This window comes from Arachis hypogaea, chromosome 16 (assembly GCF_003086295.3).
Source record: "Arachis hypogaea cultivar Tifrunner chromosome 16, arahy.Tifrunner.gnm2.J5K5, whole genome shotgun sequence".
NCBI lineage: Eukaryota > Viridiplantae > Streptophyta > Magnoliopsida > Fabales > Fabaceae > Arachis > Arachis hypogaea.
The window spans coordinates 86,010,691-86,034,098 of NC_092051.1; the positions used below are offsets into that span (position 1 = coordinate 86,010,691).

The following is a 23,408-nucleotide window of genomic DNA, read 5'->3' on the forward strand; positions in this document are numbered from 1 at the left end:
TTATTCACTATTTTCTAAAAGCATATAAAACATGGGTTGCCTCCCATGAAGCGCTTCTTTAGCATCACTAGCTTGACATTTCTCCTTCATCAGGGAGGTTGATAATGCTTCAAGTCTTCTCCTCTGGCAGTAGACCTATATCCAGTGGTTGTATCAATGATCTCTACATGTTCCAAGGAGAGAACTCTGTTGATAGTGAAGACCTTAGGTAACTAAGATGATACAGTGGGGAGATCATGGGGGATATCTAGGAAGTAAGCTGAGATCACTTTATCCCCTGGAGAGAAGTCCTCGGTAGGGATCTTCTTATTCCTCCACCTCCTTGGTACCTTCTTCTTTGTTCCTTGTGATGTTGTATTACTCTTTGTGACCTCCTCCTCTAAGGAAATGTGGTTACTGGTCTCATATGATTCTGGTGGTTTGGGTTCCTCCTGATTTTCTTTGAGCTGTGGCAATTGCTGTTTGCCTTGTTCATCAATCAAGGGAGTTCCCAGATGTGCTGGTTGTGCTTTAGTGCTTGTTTCTTCCTTCAATATCTCACTGTGATTCTTCCTTGGTCCCTTGTTCTCTTGATCTGTTTCTTGTGAGAGTTTGAAGACATTAAAGCTGAGTTGTTCATCATGGATCCTCAAGATTAGCTCCCCTCGCTCTACATCTATGAGTGCTCTGGCTGTAGTTAGGAATGGTCTTCCCAATATGATTGGGTGAGTGTGACTCTCTTCCATATCCAATATGACAAAGTCTATTGGGAGGTTGTATTTCCCAACCTTTACCAACACATTTTCCACCACTCCTATTGCTTGTTTTTGAGTTTTATCAGCCAGCCTGATGACTACATCTGTGGGCATTATCTCATTGATCTGCAGCCTCTTCATAAGGGATAAGGGCATTAAGTTGATGCTTTCTCCCAAATCGCAGAGTCCCTTATCAAACATGGTTTCTCCGATGGCACAAGGAATGTAAAAACTCCCTGGGTCCTTTCTTTTTGTAGGCAACTCTGGTTGAATGAGGGCGCTGCACTCCTTGTTCATCACTATAATTTGGCCTCCCTTGAGTGAGCTTTTCCTGGGAAGCAGTTCCTTCATATACTTGATGTATGCAGGCATTTGTTGGATGGTCTTGATGAATGGTATGTTTACATGCAGAGATGCAAACAAGTCAAGAAATCTTGAGTATATTCTCTTCTCCACAGCACCATTGAGTAGTTGGGAAAAGGGTGCATAGAGTCTCAGCAGCTCCTGTTGTGAGATTTTTGGTTCTTGGTGATCTTTTTCCTTCTTCTCTGCTGAGGTATCTCCAGGTTGTTCTGACGGCTTGTTTGGCTTGTCCTCAGTCTCCTTACCACTTATAGTGACCATCTTGCAATCTTCCCATCTTACTTTCTTTGTTTCACCTCTCGGATTTTTCTCTGTGTCACTTGGGAATCCATCTGTAGGTTTGGGAATCTGCTCAGAGAGATACCCCACTTGAGATTCCAACCTCTTGATGGTGTCTCCCTGGTTCTTAAAATTTGCTCGCACTTCCTCCTTGAACACCTTGTTGTCTTGAATCTCTTTGCATATGCCTTCAAGCAGGTTCTCAATCCTTGAGAGTCTGTCATCAGATGATGGTAGGTTGGGATTGGAGGTAGAAGGATGAGCAGTGTTATTTTAGTTTTGATATGGATGTGGAGAGGTGTTGTTATGGTGGTGTTGATATGTTCTCTGTGTGAATTGTTGGTGAGGTGCATTGTTGTTGGGGTTGTGATGTCTCTGATCTTCGCTTTGATCTTGTTGATTTCCCCACCCAAAGTTTGGGTGATTCCTCCAACCAGGGTTGTAGGTCTTAGAGTATGGGTCATGATTTTGTCTAGGTGAATTCCCAATGTAGTTGTCTTTCTCCTACTCACTCTCTGCCTCTGCATTCACTCCCTCTTGGGTTGTTGATGAGGTGGTGATTGCTGCTACTTGGGTCCTCTCCATCTTCTTGGTGAGGTCAGTTAAATGCTTGGTAATGAGCTTGTTTTGGGCCAGCAGAGCATCTACATTGTTTAGCTCCATCACTCCTCTAGTGTTCCCTCTTTCGGAGGCATAGAAGTAGTCGTTCTCTGCTACAGTTTCAATGACATCTATGGCCTCCTCAATGGTCTTCTTCTTGTTCAGAGATCCCCCGGATGAGTGGTCTACTGCTTTCTTTGATTCATAAGAAAGGCCTTCATAGAAAATGTGTAGCTGCACCCATTCATTGAACATATCTGGTGGACACCTCCTCGTTAGGTCCTTAAACCTCTCCCATGCTTCATATAGAGTCTCACCATCCTGCTGCCTGAAAGTTTGAACCTCAGCTCTCAGCCTGTTAATTCATTGAGGGGGATAGAATCTGGCTAAAAATTTGTTCACCACATCTTCCCAGGTTGTCAAACTCTCCTTAGGGAAGGATTCCAGCCATTTAGATGCCTTATCCTTGAGTGAGAAAGGGAACAAAAATAGTCTATAGGTGTCAGGATGAACACCATTAGACTTCACAGTATCGCATATCCTCAGGAAGGTGGTTAGATGTTGATTGGGGTCTTCTTGGACGCCTCCTCCGAATGAACAGTTGTTCTAAACAAGGGTGATGAGCTGTGGTTTTAGTTCAAAGTTGTTGGCATGTATGGTTGGCTTTTGAATGCTACTCCCACAGTTTCCTGGGTTTGGGTTGATGTAGGAGCCTAGAACTCTTCTCTCTTGTCCAGCATGATTTGCTAGACCTTCTCTGCCATGGTTGTGAGCCACTTCTTCATGGATGTTCTCCATATTCTCCTCCATGTCTAGTTCAAAGTACTCTTCCTCTTCCTCAGCACCCACTACTCTTTTTCCTCTTGCTTCCCTCCTTAATCTAAGGAAGGTCCTCTCAGGTTCAGAATCAAAGGAAGTTGAAGCCTCGCTTCTCCTCCCTGTCATACAACCAACAAAGTACAAGCAAGGAAACAGATCCAGAAAGTATTCTATTAGAATTACTGTTAGTGTGAGTGATGCAATATATCAAACAGTTAGTGGGTTAGTGAACTGAATTGTAAATAACTAAAAAAAATAAACGAAAAAGTAGGGGGAAGGGAAGAAATTAACTAAAACTGAAAGCGAATTAACTCAACAAAAATTTAAATCAAACAAAAGAAAAATGCTCAATCTAGTTATCCTCCAATTTAATCATTGTTGATTCAAAATCAATCCCCGGCAACGGCGCCATAAACTTGATACGCACAAAACTTGTCTCTCAACAAATTTTCTTCGGCAAGTGTACCGAATTTGTCGTCAAGTAAAAACTCACAATAGAGTGAGGTCGAATCCCACAGAGATTGATTGATCAAGCAACTTTAATTAGAGGAATGTTCTAGTTGAGCGAACCAGAATTTGATTTGAGATTTGCAGAAAATTAAATGGCAGGAAAGTAAATAGCAGAAACAGTAAATGCTAGAAATAAAGAGCTGAATGTAAATGGCGGAAAGTAAATTGCAGAATCTTAAACGGGAATGGGGTAATTGCTTATAAAATTAAATGGCAGAAATTAAAGAGAATGGGTAAGATCAGAAATGGGGAGTTCATTGGGCTCAGGAGATGTTGCATTCTCCGGATCAAGTTCATTTTCATCTCTTCCTCAATCAATGCATTCATTGATCTCCTTGGCAATCTTAAGTGATCGAATTCCAATTTCTTGGTAATTCAATCTCTCAAATCTTGATCAATAGCCAATTCCTTGGTCAATTGCTCATGAGAAGAGATGAATTATGGTCACTGATTATACCACATGCATTTCCCAAATCAAGTGTTTGTAGGATTATAGTCACATATCCATCCAAACCCAATTTGGTCCAGCATGAGAAAGCATTTCTAGCATGATCTCTTCATTCCTCTTTCAAGGTTCAGAAGAGATCCAAGTATGAATAGCTTCTTTTCCAAGATAACTACCCAATTGGATGAAGATCGAAAGCTTTCTAGTAAAATCAAGAGAAAAGATAGAAGAAGGAGAATGAAAACTAATATTGATCCATCAAATTACAACAGAGCTCCCTAACCCAATGAAAGGGGTTTAGTTGTTTATAGCTCTGGAAAATGAAAACTAAGATGGAGAATACATGATGAAAGTAAAACTAGAAGTGCAGAGAAAGTAAAATACAGAGAGTAGTTCTATGCCAAAGGCTCCCTAATTTTTCCAACTCCCTAACTAATTCAAAGCTACTCCTATATATACTACTCTTCTCATCTTCAGTTGGCTCTTCAAGTCTTGGGTATGGGCCTCTGAATCTTGAGTTTGAAGCAGTTATCCTTTTCATTGGGCTTAGCTTTGCTTGCAGAGAGAAAAGGTGAAGTAGGCAGGACTTTGACTCAGGACGTTAGTGGTGTCAACGTTAAGTGAAAGTGTGGGTTCGAGAACGTTAGTGACAATCACCTTTTTCACTAACGTTCCTAACCAAATATGATCACGTTGACTTCAACGTTAGTGGCACTAACGTGACCACTAACGTTGCCTCTTGGTCCTTCGCACACGTTATTGGGACTTACCTTTCCCAATAACATGGAGAGTCCTCCCTTGTCCCTACGTTAGAGTCCACGTTAACTAGGTTAACGTGGCTTCTAACGTAGCAGTGCCAATTCTTCGAGAACGTTAGTGACACTTACCTTTGTCACTAACGTTCTAATGTGCCCTTTCCCACGTTAGAGTCGACGTTAACTAGGTTAACATGACTATTAACGTAGTAATGCTAGCCATCCCCAACGTTAGTGACAAAGGTGAGTGTCACTAATGTTGGCTCATCATCTCTTTATCCACGTTAGCTTCCACGTTAACTAAGTTAACGTGGAAGTTAACGTTGCTCATGGTGGCTCTTGGTGGTTCACCCCAACGTTAGTGACAAAGGTAAGTGTCACTAACGTTGGCTATCAATTGCTCTCTCCCTGTTATCTTCCACGTTAACTAAGTTAACGTGGGAGTTAACGTGGCTTATGGAGGCTTGGCCAACGTTAGTGACAAAGGTGAATGTCACTAACGTTGGCTTCTCTTTTGCTTCTTAACGTTAGAGTCCACGTTAACTAAGTTAACGTGGCAACTAACGTGGCTAATTATGAGCTTGGTCCAACGTTAGTGACAAAGAAAAGTGTCACTAACGTTGGCCTTGTTGTCTTCTTCCACGTTAGAGTTCACGTTAACTTAGTTAATGTGACTCTTAACGTGGGCTTATGATGGCTTCGAGGGCGTTATTGGCGATTACCTTTCTCATTAACTTTGCAAGTTAGCACCCATTCCACGTTAGAGGTCACGTTAGTGGGACTAACGTGACTGCTAACGTGGTTCTTCTTTGCTTCTTTTGTCCTGAAATCAAGCAACAAAGTGCATCAAAGTTCTAGTCCAAGTCATGAGTCATGCATCATCCAATTTGTCATCTAATTCATGCAAAATTCTCATGAAATCATGTAAAGTGCACAATGTATGCTTGAATCAAGATGTAAGTGAATATCTACCCAAAACTAGCTTATTTTCTAAGAAAATGCATGAAACTACCTTAAAAACAGTAAAGAAAAGGTCCGTGAAACTGGCCAAAATGCCCTGGCATCAGGTAAGTTGGCCATTCAACCAATGGGGCATAGATATCCTCGGCCCCTTCCCCACAGCAGCAGGGCAGGTAAAATTCCTGGTTGTAGCAATTAACTATTTTTCCAAACGAATAGAGGCACAGACTCTAGCCAAGATCACATCACAACAAATAATTTCTTTTGTCTGGAAATATATTATTTGTCGATTCGGCATTCCTCGGCATATTATCACAGATAATGGTCGCCAGTTTGCCGATAAAAAATTACGTCCTTTTTACAGGAACTAAAAATTAAACACATTTCTCGTCAGTCGAGCACCCACAAACAAACGGCTTAGCAGAGGCTACAAATAAAGTAATACTATATGCTCTAAGAAAGAAACTGGATGATGCAAAAGGCCTCTGGGCCGAGCTAATTCCAGAGATCATATGGGGATACAACACCACAATTCACTCAACTACAAAGGAAACACCCTTCTGTTTAGTTTATGATTCAGACGCAATGATACCAGTGGAGATCTCCCAATCCTCACTGCGCACTGAAATGGCCGACCAAACTACAAAAGACATAGCTTGGCAATCCGAACTTGACCTCATAGAAGAAGTCAGATCGTCCACAATAATCAAACAATTGGCTACGCAACAACTCATCGCTTGAAGACATAATAAAAGACTTCACCCAAGGTCTTTCCAAGTAAATGACCTTGTGCTCAGGAAAACAGAACAAGCTAGACGACCATCAACTCATGGCAAACTAGCACCCAATTGGGAAGGCCCTTACTGAATAACAGAAGTCATCGGCAATGGAGCTTGCCGACTACAAACCTTAGATGGTAAAGATCTACCTAATACTTAGAATGTATCTTCTTTAAAGCTATATTACAGTTAAAACCAGGGATAGGCAAGTACTCTTTTTCCTACTACCAAGATTTTTCCCAAAAAGGGTTTTGCTTGGAGAGGTTTTAACGAGGCTAGCCTACCTGGGCCTTTGAAATCAAAGGTTTTACAATAAATAAATTTATTATCCAGTCAATACTCTTTTCATTTCATACTTCTCATTTATTTAATATTTATACCACCGATTTATACTCCGAACCGACCATTCGGTAACAATAAGTCCAAACAGCCGAACTATAATCTAACTCTGACCATTCGGATACTATCAATCAAATGAACTACCGATCTATATTCTAAATCCAATCATTCAGATTCTATCCTTCAAACAACTAACCGATCTAACTCAGAATCTGATCAATTAGACTCTATCAGTCAAACAAACCGAACTTACTTCGAAAACGATCATTCGGAACCTCTCAGTCAAATTAAATATCCGATCTTAATCGGAAGTCGATCATTCATAATTCATCAATCAATCCATCAAATAACTGATCTTAGTCAGAATCCGAACACTATGATACTATCATTTCAATCAAATAGCCGATTATAATCCGAACCCGACCATTCGGCAAATATCAGTCAAAACAAATAGCCGATCTTAATAACAGATCACCGAACAGATACTTGGAAACTGACTTTATCAAAATTATTGCCGATCACTAAAACAGAATACAGTTATTATCATACAAAACCCATGCCCATTAATCGGCATCTCAAACTCGGCCTACTCAGCCTTTCTATGACGCTTCACAATCAAATTAATGGCATTTCACCATTACAACAATTTTAACTAAAATATTTGGCTCCAACCTAAACTCACATACCAAATAAAAACCCACTTATTATACAGCAATAATATTATATTATAACATGCAGAAACAGCATGTAAACAGAAACATCCAAGTTTGTTTTTCTCCAAAAATAGTAGTAAAGTATAAGTTACAAGCATAAAAGCCCAACATAGGAGCAACATAGTTTACAAACAAAAAACAAAATAGAACCAAACCAAATTCCTATCAAACATTTTCAGCCTCTCCCTCAACATCACCATCATCTTCCACCATGGCCCCATCTTGAACAATCTTCCCCGGATCCATCTGAGACAAATCAACATTAGGAGCGAGAAACTTAGCTTGCTAAAAAGCTCGCTCAAAACCTTCCACGAATGAATCAAGGATCTCAGTTCTCCTCTGCTTTTCAACCTCTTTCAACTTCGCTGTAACTTCAATTACTTTAGCACTCATGCTAGAAAGGTCGGCCTCTTTCTTGTTAACATCTTCCACCTCTTTCAAATAATTTTTCCTAATTTCCTTCAGCTCCTTCTCCATTTCTGATAACTTGGTCTCCAATTCAGCAACTTTCTTACCCTTTAACTCCAGCTCCTCCTTTAAAATTGGATCGTGCTTAAGCTCGGCAAACCTCCGATGTTTCTTCTCTCGGCTACACCACAAACTGGCAAGCCTAAAACCAATCACTTAAAACAAAAGATAAAGAACACCATCTTCAGACTTCCAACTATATATAAAAAATAGGAACAACTCAAAAAATACAAAATACCTGCATATATTGATCTATGGCGACGTCACCAACCTCATCCGCCAACGCTACATCCGCCGAAGTTTGACAAACATCATCGGCAACAACCATATAGGGGAAGTCTTTCACCCACAACGACGATTGATCACTTTGATCGGTAACGTCATGCAATCTCTGCTGACTTTTGAAAAAACTTTGAATTTCCTCAAAAGGAACTTCACCCCATCATCCTCGGAACATTAAGATAAATCGACAACACTTGTTTTCCTTTTCTTCACAATAACTTTTCTTCTTCCTGGCTTCGGCTGATTAACTTCACCAACACCCACAGCCTTTTCTACTTTGGAAGTAGAACCCTCTATATCAACATTTTTGCTCTTAACTCGAGCTCTCATAGTAGATGCCGAAACCCTTGGATACTTTCCACCTGAAAACATAGAAAACCAAAACATTAAAGCCATACTTCAAATCCTATTAACACAATAGTATTAACAAAACTCACCTAAATATTCTACCACAGCCTGCCTATCCTCCTCCCATTTTAGCAAATCAAACACCGACAACAACTCTTTCCGATCAATAGCTTCCACCAAATACTCAATGATACATTCATCCCTTGAGCTAATGATTTCCGGCCCCAGAATATTCTGAGGCTCTGAACACCACCAAAGTGGAAATTTCTCCCCTAAATGCTCATCAACGTAAAAGGGAAACTCCCCTTCAACACTGGTCACCTTCAAATACATCTCCTTAAAATCCTTAAAGGATGACTTATACAGCTTAAAAATAGCAAACCTCGGGGAGCTATTCAGGTTCACCCACTCCCCTTTTCAGACACCTTTTGCTTGAAATAAAGAAAAGAACAACTCCACAGAAGGAGCCTCCTCCAAAAAATCCATCAGAATTTCAAAACCACGCAAAAATGCCCATCCATTAGGATGGAGTTGTGAGGGAGCACAGTTAAGTTGCCTCAAGACCTGACACTCAAACTCACTAAACGACGACCTCACCTTCAATTCCTCCAACACATAGCTATACATATAGAAGAACTCAAACTTTTCCTTCCTATGAAAAATACGATCACTAGAAACACAAGGACGCATCTCAAATAGAACACCAGAACCACCCCTCGCAACTTTAGTCTTGTCTATCTCCTTCACAGATTCTTCATCCAAGAACAGTGAGCACGTTTCCTAACATCATCACTCACCCAATCATATGACCAATCAACTTTATCTTTCTTCTCTTTCTCAAAACCCATTTGGAAAAAATAAAATGAAGAGGAATAATGGAAGTTACAGAGATGAAGAGAAAAATAGCATACCTCTTTTGCTCATTCTTTTTTCTCCTAATGCAACTGATACACATACAAACCTTGAACCAAACACAAAACCCCTTGGACTCCAAAAAACTATTAACTTCCCACTACAAAACGGTTCTCGAATCCATCAACCAATCTAATCAGTCATATCAAAAGCCACTATGCACATTGGGAATACGCACGGCCTGCATAACGCATTTAATTTTTCTCTCTCCTAATTATAACACTGCTTAGCATTAAAAACTATTTAATAAAGCAGATTAAACTGGGGACTACAAGGCATAACCACCCGCCAAACTATTCAATAGCCGACTTATACATCAATTAAAGCTCAACCTGCTTCATTAAAACATATTCCCAGGCTAAGCTTAGGGGTTATGATCCGACCGTTACAAATATCAAGTCATAACTCGGCATTATGAGTCATAACTCAGCAGAACGCATCATAGTTCGGCGTTACGTTATTAATCGGCGCTATGTTATTAATCGGCGCCACATTATTAATCGGCAATCAATGTTATTAATCGGCAACTTACGTTATAATTCATCTTAACGGACTGCTTTCCAAAAAGTGAAATGTCCAACCCAACATTATTGCTATTTAATACAGACAATAAAGCAGAAGCATAACTGACTAGTACATTTCCACCAGCAAAAGGTATGATCTCATATCCTTAAGACACATTGAATTCTCAATACTGACTTAAGTTTCGGAGTACCTTTGCAGGTACACTGACGTTGGGATTTTTGCCAGTAAAGAATGTCATAAAAACAGTCGCGTTGTAGATATAGTCTCTAAACCGACAAAAATCCCTTCGTACAAACGTTTTGGTTGTCACAAGTAACAAACCCCTTTGAAATTGATAACCGAGTATTCAAACCTCGGTCGTCTTCTCAAGGAATTGTAGGGAGGTATGTTCTTATTATTGGTTATGGAGATTGTAAATTTGGGGTTTTGAGAAATTTGGAGTTTGGGCAATGTGCACAGGTATATTTTCAAAGCAATAAAAATAAATAAATAACTGAAAAATAAGCTTTTGGCAAGGTATGAGAACTGGAGGTCCTATCCCAGTTATCCTTATCAATTGTAATGAGAATTGATTTTTCTCCCACTTTATTAACCTCTAACTATGAAGGAAGTTAAGTGGATGAATTAATTCTTGAAGAATTCCAATTCTCAATCAATAATGAGTTTGATAACTCAAGAGTCACCAATTATTTAACCAAAGCCAAAAGGAAGTATCTAAATTAAATTAAAAGTAAAACAATCTTAAATCTGAAATACCTCAATAATATCAATTAAGAAAATCATAACATGAATGTATCATAAGCCAAATAGGCAACATAACTAATATAAGCATTAAAGTATCTGAACGTAAGAGATAAATATAAAGTAAAAGAACGTTGAACCTGGGATTGAGAGTCACTCCTAAAACTAAGAGAATTCCTAAATCCTAATCCTAAGAGAGAGGAGAAAACCTCTGTCTCTAAAAACTACATCTACTCCTAAAATTGTGAATTATGAAAGCCTTCTTATGAATGGATGTATTCCTCCACTTTATAGACTCTAATCTGTGTTTTCTGGGCTGAGAACTGGGTCAGAAACAGCCCAGAATTCGCTGGTCTCGAATTCAAATGCGCTGATTTCCGTCACTGCGACATGGCCGCATGGATCACGCAGTCGCATCACCTAGCGTCAGGGGAACTATAGCATATTATATATCAAATCGAAGCCCCGGACGTTAGCTTTCCAACGCAATTGGAACCGCGTCGTTTGGACCTCTGTAGCTAAAGTTATAGCCGTTTGAGTGCAGAGAGGTCAGGCTGGACAGCTTAGCAATTTCTCCAACTTCTTGCATTCCTTACACTTTTGGATGCTTTCTTCCCATCCTCCAAGCCATTCCTGCCTTATAATATCTAAAAATACTTAACACACATAGCAAGGCATCTAATGGTAATACTAGAAGATTAATAATAAGCAATTATAAGATCAAAGAAGCATGTTTTCAATCATAGCACAAAATCAGGAAGGAAATATAAAACCATGCAAATATTATGAATAAGTGGGTAAAGAGTTGATGAAATCCATTCAATTGAGCACAAGATAAACCATAAAATAGTGGTTTATCAACCTCCCCACACTTAAACACTAGCATGTCCTCATGCTAAGCTCAAGAGAAACTATAAAGATGAAGAGGAATGATAGAATGTATGAAATGCAATCCTATCTATATGAATGCGACTAAATGTGAAATGATTCTACCTACTTGGTTAAAAAGTAAATAAGCTCTTCAAGACAAAAATAAATCAGATTTCACCAATTCAAATTATACAGTAAAAGACAAGTAAACTTGTAAGAAGATAGCTTATGAAAGCAGGGAACATAGAATTAAGCACTGAACCCTCACTGGTAGTGTATATCACTCTAATCTTTCAAGTGTATATGGTTATTCACTCTACTCTTCTCTAGTCATGCTTTCTAAAACTTGTTCTTCATCTAACCAATCAACAAATATTTAATGTACTAATGCAAACATCATGAGGTCTTTTCAAGGTTGTAATGGGGCTGAGGTAAAGGTAAGGATATATGTATGGCCAAGTGAGCTATAATATGAATCTTCAATTAACCTAAGCTCTCACCTAATATACATATACTCTATATACTTTAAATTCATGCCTAGCTACCCATAATTCTCACTTTTGTATAATTTCCATACTCATGTACCAAATTTTCTTTAATTTTTATCACATGTGCATTGATCTTTTATTAACTTAACATTAGGTTTTTTTTTATTTATTTATTTATTTTTTTTTTTTTTCTTTTTTTTCCTTTTTTTGAATCATAAAGCAAATAATTATCAATAACATGATTTTTATTTTTTATTTTTTTTTCATGATAGTTCCAATTCTGATATTCAAATAAATTAGAAACATTATACTTTTCCTTTATTAACCCATGTTCCCACAGTTTCCCCATACTTAATTAACACACTATCTTAAGCTAACCAAAGATTCAATTGGGATATTTAATTGTTTTTCTACTTTAAGGCTAGTGATGTGGTAAAATATAGAACAAGAGGGGTTAAAAGGCTCAAAGTGGCTGACAATGGTAATTTAAAGGGTAGGCTTATTTGGGATAAGTGAGCTAAAATCAAATAATGACCTCAATCATATGCAAACATGTAAATACACTAAATAATGGACATATAGGTTGGAACAAAATATAGATTACAATCATAGAGAAGGGAACACACAGGAATAAAATATTTATGGTTAAATAATGTAACTATGTAAATAAGCTCAAAGTCTCACAGGTTGTGTGTTCTTTGACTCAAAAACCATGTTCTAAATACATCTTCAAACAAATTTAACACATAAAAATTTTTAAAAATTTTTATTTAAATTAGTGAAATTTTTTTTTTTCAAAAATAGGATCTTAAAAAGAGATTTATTATTTTAACCAAGTAGTAACTAAATGCACAAAATCAAATAAATATGCAATCAAATATGCAGATGCAACAATAAACAAATAAAGAAAATAAGATTATTGATGTTGAAAAGAAAGTACTAACCCACGGAGATCGGTATCGACCTCCTCACACTTAAAGATTGCACCGTCCTCGGTGCATGCTGAGATTTGCAGGTGGATGGGTTGTTTCAACTGTTGCTTTTTTTTAAGGATTGTGCAGATGGACTTGTCTGTCTCCCCATGTAAAATGTCTTCCGCTTCCCTTCCAGGTGGCCATCCTGAAAGAAAAAGCGAAGAAGAGTAACCCAGAAATAGAGATAAGAAAATAAAAGAAGTATGGGTTAATGCCAAATGATAAGGGTCTCATTTACATGGAAGCTTCAACATGTAAGTGAGAAAACAATAGAAGCCATGGCATGCCAGTGGTGCAAAATTTGCAACAATGGGGAAGAGAGTGGGTAATGAAAGACAATGTGAGTTCATGTCAATGCAAAAGGAATATCAGTATTATAAAAATTAGCATTGATTTAAATAATATTACCCAATCAGAATTAAACAAGTCACTAAGCACCAAGAAAATACCAGAAAAGATGTAACAGTTGAATAAGAATGTTTGAACACCAATAATAACTTTAGAAAATTAAAATATGCAATGAATGAAAGTATGAAAATAAATTAAATAAAATAAAAGTGAAAAAGAATGAGAAGTAGAAAAAGAAAGTGAGAAAGGAGAGAGAAGGAAGAAATTAGGATTAGAAGAGAAAAGATAAGAAAATTGGCACTAATCTGGATAGGTTGTGCGACGCTGGCGACGCGGTCGCGTGAGTGACGCGGTCGCGTGGTGCGCGATAAGGTTGGGTGACGCGAACGCGTGGGGCACGCGATCGCGTGACTTGATTTGTGCTAGTGGCGCGAGTGCAGCCTCGCGGTCGCACAACTCTCTGTTCAAAACTCAGTATTGCCAAAATCCAGGGTGACGCGGTCGCGTGGTCGACGCGATCGCGCGGGTGGCCTTATTTCCAATATGACGCGGACGCGTGGGGCACGCGTTCGCGTGGGCACGCGTTCGCGTGGGAGGGCTTGGGCTGCCAGCATGAGTCCAGCCCAACTCCAGCACAACTTTCGGCCATGCACCCTTTTTACGCCGATTTCAGGTCACGCGGCCGCGTGGGTGACGCAGTCGCGTGGGAGGTCATTATTCCCATATGACGCGGTCGCGTGGGTTGATTTGTGCCATTGGCACGCCTCCAGCGCTGCTCCTGCGAAACTCTCTGTTCATATTAATATTGTCTCCCATCTCCTTGCGACGCGGACGCGTCGCTGATGCGGTCGCGTCGCGTGCTCGCTTTTTTTTTTTATCTGAAAAGATGCAGAATGCAGTGTTAATATGAATGTGATGCAAACTCCAGTTCAATATAAAATAAATAAAATTCAAAAACAAAACTAAATAAAATTAAAATTGAGAAAGGAATGATTATACCATGGTGGGTTGTCTCCCACCTAGCACTTTTAGTTAGAGTCCTTAAGTTGGACATTTGGTGAGCTCCCTGTTATGGTGGCTTATGCTTGTATTCATCCAGGAATCTCCACCAATGTTTATATCTCCAGTAACTTCTGGGGTCCCAAACTAAGCATGTAAAGCCCTTAAGAAGCTTCAAACAGATTCTTAGGCTCCTGGGGTGACAAATGTCATAGCAGATTCCAAGATCCCAAATCTTGCTTTTACACCCATTTTTTTGTTGATCATCATGATTCCATATGGGTGGCAAGCAATCTGAATTCTCACTGAAGTGTCCAAACAACTTCCTAGACCCATTCAATTGAGCTTTATACCAACCTTTGCGTTTAAACTTAAAGCTTCCAACCATAATGAACCTTGCAGGACAATTCTTACCACTGACCATCTTCCTCTTATTCTTAATGCCACAAAGAGCTCTAAGTTGACCATCTGTCTCCAGTAGCCCATATTCAAGTGGGATTAGAAAGCTAAGGGATATGAATTTTACCCACTTGAATGTTGTGAAGGATGATGGCAACTTAGGGGGAGGGGTTTCCAACAACTTTGGCAAGGTAATTTCAAGCTCCACTCCCTTGTGCTCTTCTTTGACATCTTCTACCTCTTGATCAACCTCTACAAAATCTTCAACCATGATCTGCCTTGGAGGTTGTACGCTCTTCTCAATATTAACATCAAACACCGTGGAAGGAGGCTCTGTGACTGGACTTTCCAATGGAGGTACAACATTTCTTAAGTTCGCAACCACTTCTTCCTTTTTAATAATTGCTGCTTTGTCCAGTTGTTTAAGTATAAAATCGTACTCATCCTCGATATTTTTCTTTCTATGACAACTCCTTTCAACTATTCTTTCATCTTCAAGGGTCTCTCCTACCCTTACCCGTAGGGCCTCCTCTAGCTCTTTATGAAGTATGGATTTGCGAAGATGATTCCTTCTTTCCTGTTCCATATTAATAGCATAATTGGGATCATCTTGCTCTTGGATTGATGGATGTGGGTGCTCTTCCATGGATGGTGGTGATGGGATGGAGAGATTATTCTGTGGTTGACAAAGAAGTGCACTAGAGCTTGAGGGTTGATTGTTGAAGGTATTTGGTGGTCTGATTTGGGCGACGAGAGCTTGTATAGTAGAGTTTAGATTGGCAACTGCTTTCTCCATGGAGGTTTGGGGTGGATCTATGTATGGTTCATTTAGTTCATAAGGTGGTTGGTATGGTGGATGTGGGTTAGGGTCATATGGAGGTGAATGGCGGAAAGGGGCTTGTGAGTTTGGTGGTCCAAAGTTATGTTGAGGAAAGGGTTTATAGGCATATGGTGGTGGTTGTTGATAGTCCATTGGAGGTGGTTGTTGCCATGAGGGGTGATTAAATCCTTGTGGCTCCTCCCATTTTTGATTGTTCCAACCTTGATGCCTGTTCTCATTGTAATTTCTTCTTCCTGCAACATTATTGTAACCAGACTCATAGCCAAAGGGGTGAGAGTTTATAGTAGCAAATAAAAAAAATTAAAAACAAAAATAAAAATAAATTTAAATTAAAAGGTTATTTAAATTTTGAATTTAAAATTAAATTTTGAAATTTTAATTTTTGAAATTTTGAAATTTGAATTTTGAATTTTGAAAATTTTTGAATTTGAATTGAAAAAATTTTTAAATTTAAATTTTTGAAATTTGATTTTTGAAATAAGATAAGATAAAATAAAAAAAAATTTAAAATAAAAACCAATAACCTCTTAACTTAAGAAAAAGCAAAATAAAAATAAAAACAAATAAACAAGCAAAAATAAAATATTTACAATAACCAATAATAAGGCACACGTTTGCAATTCCCCGGCAACGGCGCCATTTTGACGTTGGAATTTTTGCCAGTAAAGAATGTCATAAAAACAGTCGCGTTGTAGATATAGTCTCTAAACCGACAAAAATCCTTCGTACAAACGTTTTGGTTGTCACAAGTAACAAACCCCTTTGAAATTGATAACCGAGTATTCAAACCTCGGTCGTCTTCTCAAGGAATTGCAGGGAGGTATGTTCTTATTATTGGTTATGGAGATTGTAAATTTGAGGTTTTGAAAAATTTGGAGTTTGGGCAATGTGCACAGGTATATTTTCAAAGCAATAAAAATAAATAAATAACTGAAAAATAAGCTTTTGGCAAGGTATGAGAACTGGAGGTCCTATCCCAGTTATCCTTATCAATTGTAATGAGAATTGGATTTTTCTCCCACTTTATTAACCTCTAACTATGAAGGCAAGTTAAGTGGATGAATTAATTCTTGAAGAATTCCAATTCTCAATCAATAATGAGTTTGATAACTCAAGAGTCACCAATTATTTAACCAAAGCCAAAAGGAAAGTATCTAAATTAAATTAAAAGTAAAACAATCTTAAATCTGAAATACCTCAATAATATCAATTAAGAAAATCATAACATGAATGTAGCATAAGCCAAATAGGCAACATAACTAATATAAGCATTAAAGTATCTGAACGTAAGAGATAAATATAAAGTAAAAGAACGTTGAACCTGGGATTGAGAGTCACTCCTAAAACTAAGAGAATTCCTAAATCCTAATCCTAAGAGAGAGGAGAGAACCTCTCTCTACTCTAAAAACTACATCTACTCCTAAAATTGTGAATTATGAAAGCCTTCTTATGAATGGATACATTCCTTCACTTTATAGACTCTAATTTGTGTTTTCTGGGCTGAGAACTAGGTCAGAAACAGCCCAGAATTCGCTGGTCTCGAATTCAAATGCGCTGATTTCCGTCACTGCGACGCGGCCGCATGGATCATGCGATCGCGTCACCTAGCGTCAAGGAAACTATAGCATATTATATTTCAAATCGAAGCCCCGGACGTTAGCTTTCCAACGCAATTGGAACCGCATCGTTTGGACCTCTGTAGCTAAAGTTATAGCCGTTTGAGTGCAGAGAGGTCAGGCTGGACAGCTTGGCAATTTCTCCAACTTCTTGCATTCCTTCCACTTTTGCATGCTTTCTTCCCATCCTCCAAGCCATTCCTGCCTTATAATATCTGAAAACACTTAACACACATATCAAGGCATCTAATGGTAATAAGATATGATTAATAATAAGCAATTATAAGATCAAAGAAGCATGTTTTCAATCATAGCACAAAATCAGGAAGGAAATATAAAACCATGCAAATATTATGAATAAGTGGGTAAAGAGTTGATGAAATCCACTCAATTGAGCACAAGATAAACCATAAAATAGTGGTTTATCATACACTCCCCCTTGTTCCTTACTCACGCCTAGCACGATTGGAAATCCTCTTGGAGAAAAGCTCAGATCTATACAAAAGCTCAAAGGTCGTCCCCGAAGGTAATAACTCGGCGTCAGTGATGAGCGGATAATTTATATGCTTTTTGGCATTATTTTTACATAGTTTTTAATATGTTTTAGTTACTTTTTATTATATTTTGATTAGTTTCTATGCAAAAATCACATTTCTGGACTTTACTTTGAGTTTATGTGTTTTTCTATAATTTCAAGTATTTTCTGACTGAAATTAAGGGACCCGAGCAAAAATTTGATTCAGAGGCTGAGAAAGGACTGCAGATGCTATTGGATTCTGACCCTCCTGCACTCGAAGTAGATTTTCTGGAGCTAGAGAAGCCCAATTGGCGCGCTCTCAATTACGGTGAAAGTAGACATCTTCGGTTTTCCAGCAATATATAATAGTCCATACTTTGCCCGAGATTTGATGGCCCAAACTGGCGTTCAACGCCAGCCAGAGACCCTTTTCTCGCGTAGAACGCCAAAACTGGCACCAGAACTGGAGTTAAATGCCCAAACTGGCACCCAAGCTGGCGTTTAACTCCATGAATGGCCTATGCACGTGAAAGCTTCAAAGCTTAGTCCAAACACTCACCAAGTGGGCCCCGAAAGTGGATTTCTGCACTATCTGCACTTAGTTACTCATTTTTTGTAAACCTAAGTTACTAGTTTAGTATAAAAACTACTTTTAGAGATTCATTTTGTAACTCATGACATTTTATATCTCATATTATATTTTCTACGGCATGAGTCTCTAAACCCTATAGGTGGGGGTGAGGAGCTCTGCTGTGTCTCAATGGATTAATGCAATTACTATTATTTTCTATTCAATCACGCTTGATTCTGTTCTAAGATACTCGCTGGTACTTCAATATAGAGAATGTGATGATCCGTGACACTCATCATCATCCTCAAATTTATGAACGCGTGCTTGACAACCACTCCCGTTCTACCTGAGCTCAACGTAGTCATTGGGCGACAGCTTGAGTGCGTATCTCTTGGGTCTCTAATCCACGGACCGAGTCCGTGAGATTAGAACCTTCGTGGTAGAGGCTAGAACCAATTGGCAGTATTTCTGAGATCCGAAAAGTCTAAACCTTGTGTGTGGTATTCCGAGTAGGATCTGGAACGGGATGACTGTGACGAGCTTTAAACTCATTGCGCAAAAGGATAGAGAGATCCTATTCCGACACAAGTGAAAACCGACAGATGATTAGCCATGCGGTAGCTGTACCTGGTACTTTTCATCCGAGACGAGAGATCCGTCAATTGATTAGCCATACAGAAACCATGCCTAGTATTTTTTATCCGAGAGGACGGATGGTAGCCATTGACAATGGTGATCCACCAACATATAGCTTGCCATTGAAGGAAGCCATGCGTGTTTGGAGAAGAAGACAGTAGGAAAGCAGAGATTCAGACGACAGAGCATCTCCGAAACCTCAACATGTTCCTCATTACTGAATCATAAGTAACATGCAATTCATGTTATTTACTTTTCATAAACAAAAATAATTTTAATCACTAATCTCCTGACTAAGATTTACAAGATAACCATAGCTTGCTTCAAGCCGACAATCTCCGTGGGATCGACCCTTACTCACGTATAACTTGGACGACCCAGTGCACTTGCTGGTTAGTTGTGCGGAGTTGTAAAAAGTGTTATCACAATTCCGTGCACCAAGTTTTTGGTGCCGTTGCCGGGAATTGTTCGAGTTTGGACAATTGACGGTTCATCTTGTTGCTTAGATTAGGAAAAATTTATCCTTTTTTTTTGGTTTAGAGTCACTAAATTTGAGTCTTTTATTTTCTTTTCAAAAATTTTATTTTTCTTTATTAACCTTTAATTTTTCTTTGAGTCTTCTATTTGAGTTTAATTTCATGTTTTAAGTTTGGTGTCAATTGCATGTTTTTATTTTTCTTTAATTTTTCGAATTGCATGTTTTTGTTTTTCTTCATATTTTTAATTACATGTTCTTAGTTCTTTCTTGATCTTCAAATTGTTCTTGATAATTTTCCTTATTTGATCTTTAAATTTTCTTGTTTGGTGTTTTTTGTTGTTTATCTTCTACATTTTTGAATTATTATTGTCCAAAGTATAAAATTTTTTAAGTTTGGTATTTTTTTGTGTCCTTATTTCCTTAAAAATTTTCAAAATTTGTTCTTGGTGTTCATCTTGATCTTCAAAGTGTTCTTGGTGTTCATCTTGACATTCAAAATTTTCTTGTTTGTTTTCTTTGTTTTGATCTAAAAATTCTAAGTTTGGTGTCATTTTATTATTTTTCTCTTTCCTCATTAAATTCAAAAAAATATATTTTCTCTTTATTTTAATTGAATTTTTGAATTTTACATAAAAAAATTGAGATTTTCATTTTAAAATTTTTTATCTTATCTTATCTTAGTTTTAAAATTTCAAAATTCAAATGTTTTTCAAAACTCATATCTTTTTTAAAATCTTATCTTATCTTATTTCAAATTCAAATTTCAAATTTCAATTAAATTCCAAAATTTAAAATTCAAATTTCAAAATTTAAATCTTTTTCAAATCTTTATCTTATATTGTTGACTTTTTCAAAATTCAAAATTCAAAATTTAAAATTCAAAATTTAATTTTCAAATTTAAAATTTAAATTTCAAAACTCTTTAATTTAAAAACTTATCTTCTCTTAAATTCCTTATTTTCTCTTACCTAACTTATCTTATCTTTTCTTTTAGTTATTTTCTTACAAGTATCTTTAATTTTAAGACATATCTTTTTCAGAACTTCCTAACCACTTTCTCTCTCTTCATTTTTTGAAAATCCTCACCCATAATTTTTCAAATATTTTTAATTAATTAATTAATTTAGTTTTCTAATTTCTTTTATTTCTCTTCTTTTAATTTTCGAAACTTATGCCATTTTTCCCATTTACTTTATTTTAATTTATTTAATTTCAAATTAGCATTAAATAAATAAAATAAAAATATTTTAATTTTTCTTTTATTCTATTTTATTTTTCAAAACATAATCCTTCTTCCAATACGAGTGCTTTATATCCTGACATAGAGACACACATCTTTTCATTTTCTTGTTAACTGTGTATATAGAAACAAGAGAGGTTCATTATGGACTCAAGTGGAAATCAACAGTCCAGAAGGACTCTGGGGTCATATGCTAACCCCACTAATGCTTCCTATGGGAGTAGTATCTGTATACCCCATCAGAGCTCGCAGTTTTGAGCTAAACCCTCAGCTCATTATCATGGTGCAGCAAAATTGTCAGTATTCCAGTCTTCCACAGGAAGAACCTACTGAGTTTCTGGCACAATTCTTACAAATTGCTGACACAGTATGTGATAAGGAAGTAGATCAGGATGTCTACAGATTATTACTATTTCTATTTGCTGTAAAAGATCAAGTTAAGAGGTGGTTAAATAACCAACCCACAGCAAGCATAAGAACATGGAAATAGTTATCAGACAAATTCCTGAATCAATATTTCCCTCCAAAAAGGATGACATAGCTAAGGCTGGACATCCAAGGCTTTAAACAAGAGGATAATGAATCTCTTTATAATGCCTGAGAGAGGTACAGAGAGATGCTAAGGAAATGCCCCTCTGAAATGTTTTCAAAATGGGTGCAGTTAGACATTTTTTACTATGGGCTTACAGAAAAGGCCCAGATATCTCTAGACCACTCAGCTGGTGGATCTATACATATGAAAAAGACAATTAAAGAGGCTCAAGAGCTCATTGATATAGTTGCCAGAAATCAGCACCTATACTCAAGTGGTGAGACCTCCATGAAGGAAGAGGCTGAGGCAATATCCACTGAACTTAGTCCTCCAGAACAAATTGCTGAACATAATCAGCAACTATTTTCTATAACAAAACAGTTAGCAGAATTTAAAGAGATGCTACAAGAAACCAAAGATGCTAACCAGAATATGGAAAAACACTTGAATCAGACAAGACAGCAGTTATCTAAACAGATAACAGAAGAATGCCAAGCTATTCATTTAAGAAGTGAAAAGACATTGAATGTCTCAACTCAAAGCAGCAGGAAGCCAAGAAAGGAACATCTGACAGAGGATGACCAAACCACTGCCCAAAATCCTTCTGAGGAAAGTAGGAGCCCAGAGAGAAATGATTCTGGCATTCAAACGCCAGAAAAAGGGTCAGTAGTTGGCCTTAAACACCTAGTGGATGGCCAATTCTGGCATTCAAATGCCAGAAAAGAGTGGCAACCTGGCGTTGAATGCCCAAAAAGCACCCAGTTCTGGCGTTCAAACACCAATAAGGGATCAGAGACCTGCAAGTGCTGATAACAACCCCCATAAGCAGGCTTCTCCAACCACTTCTGTAGGAAATAAACCTGTAGCAACTAAGGTTGAAGAATATAAAGCCAAGATTCCTTATCCTCAGAAACTCCACCAAGCCAAATAGGATAAACAATTTTCCCGCTTTGCAGACTATCTCAGGACTCTTGAAATAAAGATTCCGTTTACAGAGACACTTGAGCAAATACACTCTTATGCTAAGTTCATGAAAGAGATCTTAAGTCATAAGAAGGATTGGAGAGAAACTAAAAAAGTTTTTCTCACTGAAGAATGCAGTACATTCATTTTAAAAAGCTTACCAGAGAAGCTTAAAAATTCCGGAAGCTTTATGATACCATGCACATTAGAGGATGCTTGTACCAAGACAACTTTATGTGATCTTGGGGCAAGTATCAACCTGATACCTGCATCCACTATCAGAAAGCTTGGTTTGACTGAAGAAGTCAAACCAACCCGAATATGTCTCCAACTTGCTGATGGCTCCATTAAAATTCCATCAGGCATAATTGAGGACATGATTGTCAAGGTTAGGCCATTTGCCTTTCCCACTGACTTTGTAGTGCTGGAAATGGATGAGCACAAGAGTGCAACTCTCATTCTAGGAAGACCTTTCCTAGCAACTGGACGAACCCTCATTGACGTCCAAAAAGGGGAGATAACCCTGAGAGTCAATGAGAATGAGTTTAAGTTGAATGCTATCAAAGCTATGCAGCATCTAGACACATTAAAGGACTGCATGAGCGCTGATATTATTGACTCCCTGGTGGAAGAGGTTAATACGACTGAGAGTCTTGAATCAGAGCTAGAGGACATTTTTAAAGATATTCAGCCTGATCTGGAGGAACTAGAGAAAACAGAAGAACCTCTGAAAACTCCTTAGGAAGAGGAGAAGCCTCCTAAACCCGAGCTCAAACCACTACCACCATCCCTGAAATATGTATTTCTGGGAGAAGATGACACTTTTTCGGTAATCATAAGCTCTGCTTTAGAGCCACAGGAAGAGAAAGCACTAATTCAGGTAATAAGGACACACAAGATAGCTCTTGGGTGGTCCATAAGTGATCTCAAGGGCATTAGCCCAGCCAGATGCATGCACAAAATCCTATTGGAGGATAATGCTAAGCCAGTGGTTCAACCACAGAGGCGGCTGAATCCAGCCATGAAGGAGGTGGTGCAGAAAGAGGTCACTAAGTTACTAGAGGCTGAGATTATTTATCCTATTTCTGATAGCCCCTGGGTGAGCCCTGTCCAAGTTGTCCCCAAGAAGGGAGGCATGACAGTGGTTCATAATGAAAAGAATGAACTGGTTCCCACAAGAACAGTTACAGGGTGGCGTATGTGTATTGACTACAGAAGACTCAATACAGCCACCAGAAAGGATCATTTTCCTTTACCATTCATAGACCAGATGCTAGAGAGACTAGCAGGTCATGAATACTACTGCTTTTTGGATGGCTATTCAGGTTACAACTAAATTGCAGTAGATCCTCAAGACCAAGAGA

At 38.0% G+C, this 23,408-nt stretch overlaps 1 non-coding gene across 1 annotated transcript; it reads left to right on the plus strand.

Annotated features, from left to right (window-relative positions):
- The first annotated feature begins 2,226 nt into the window (after positions 1-2,226).
- On the plus strand, positions 2,227-2,333 carry LOC112761087 (small nucleolar RNA R71). Its single transcript, XR_003181498.1, has one exon. It is a non-coding gene; the product is annotated as a small nucleolar RNA R71 (small nucleolar RNA).
- The last annotated feature ends 21,075 nt before the right edge of the window (positions 2,334-23,408 follow it).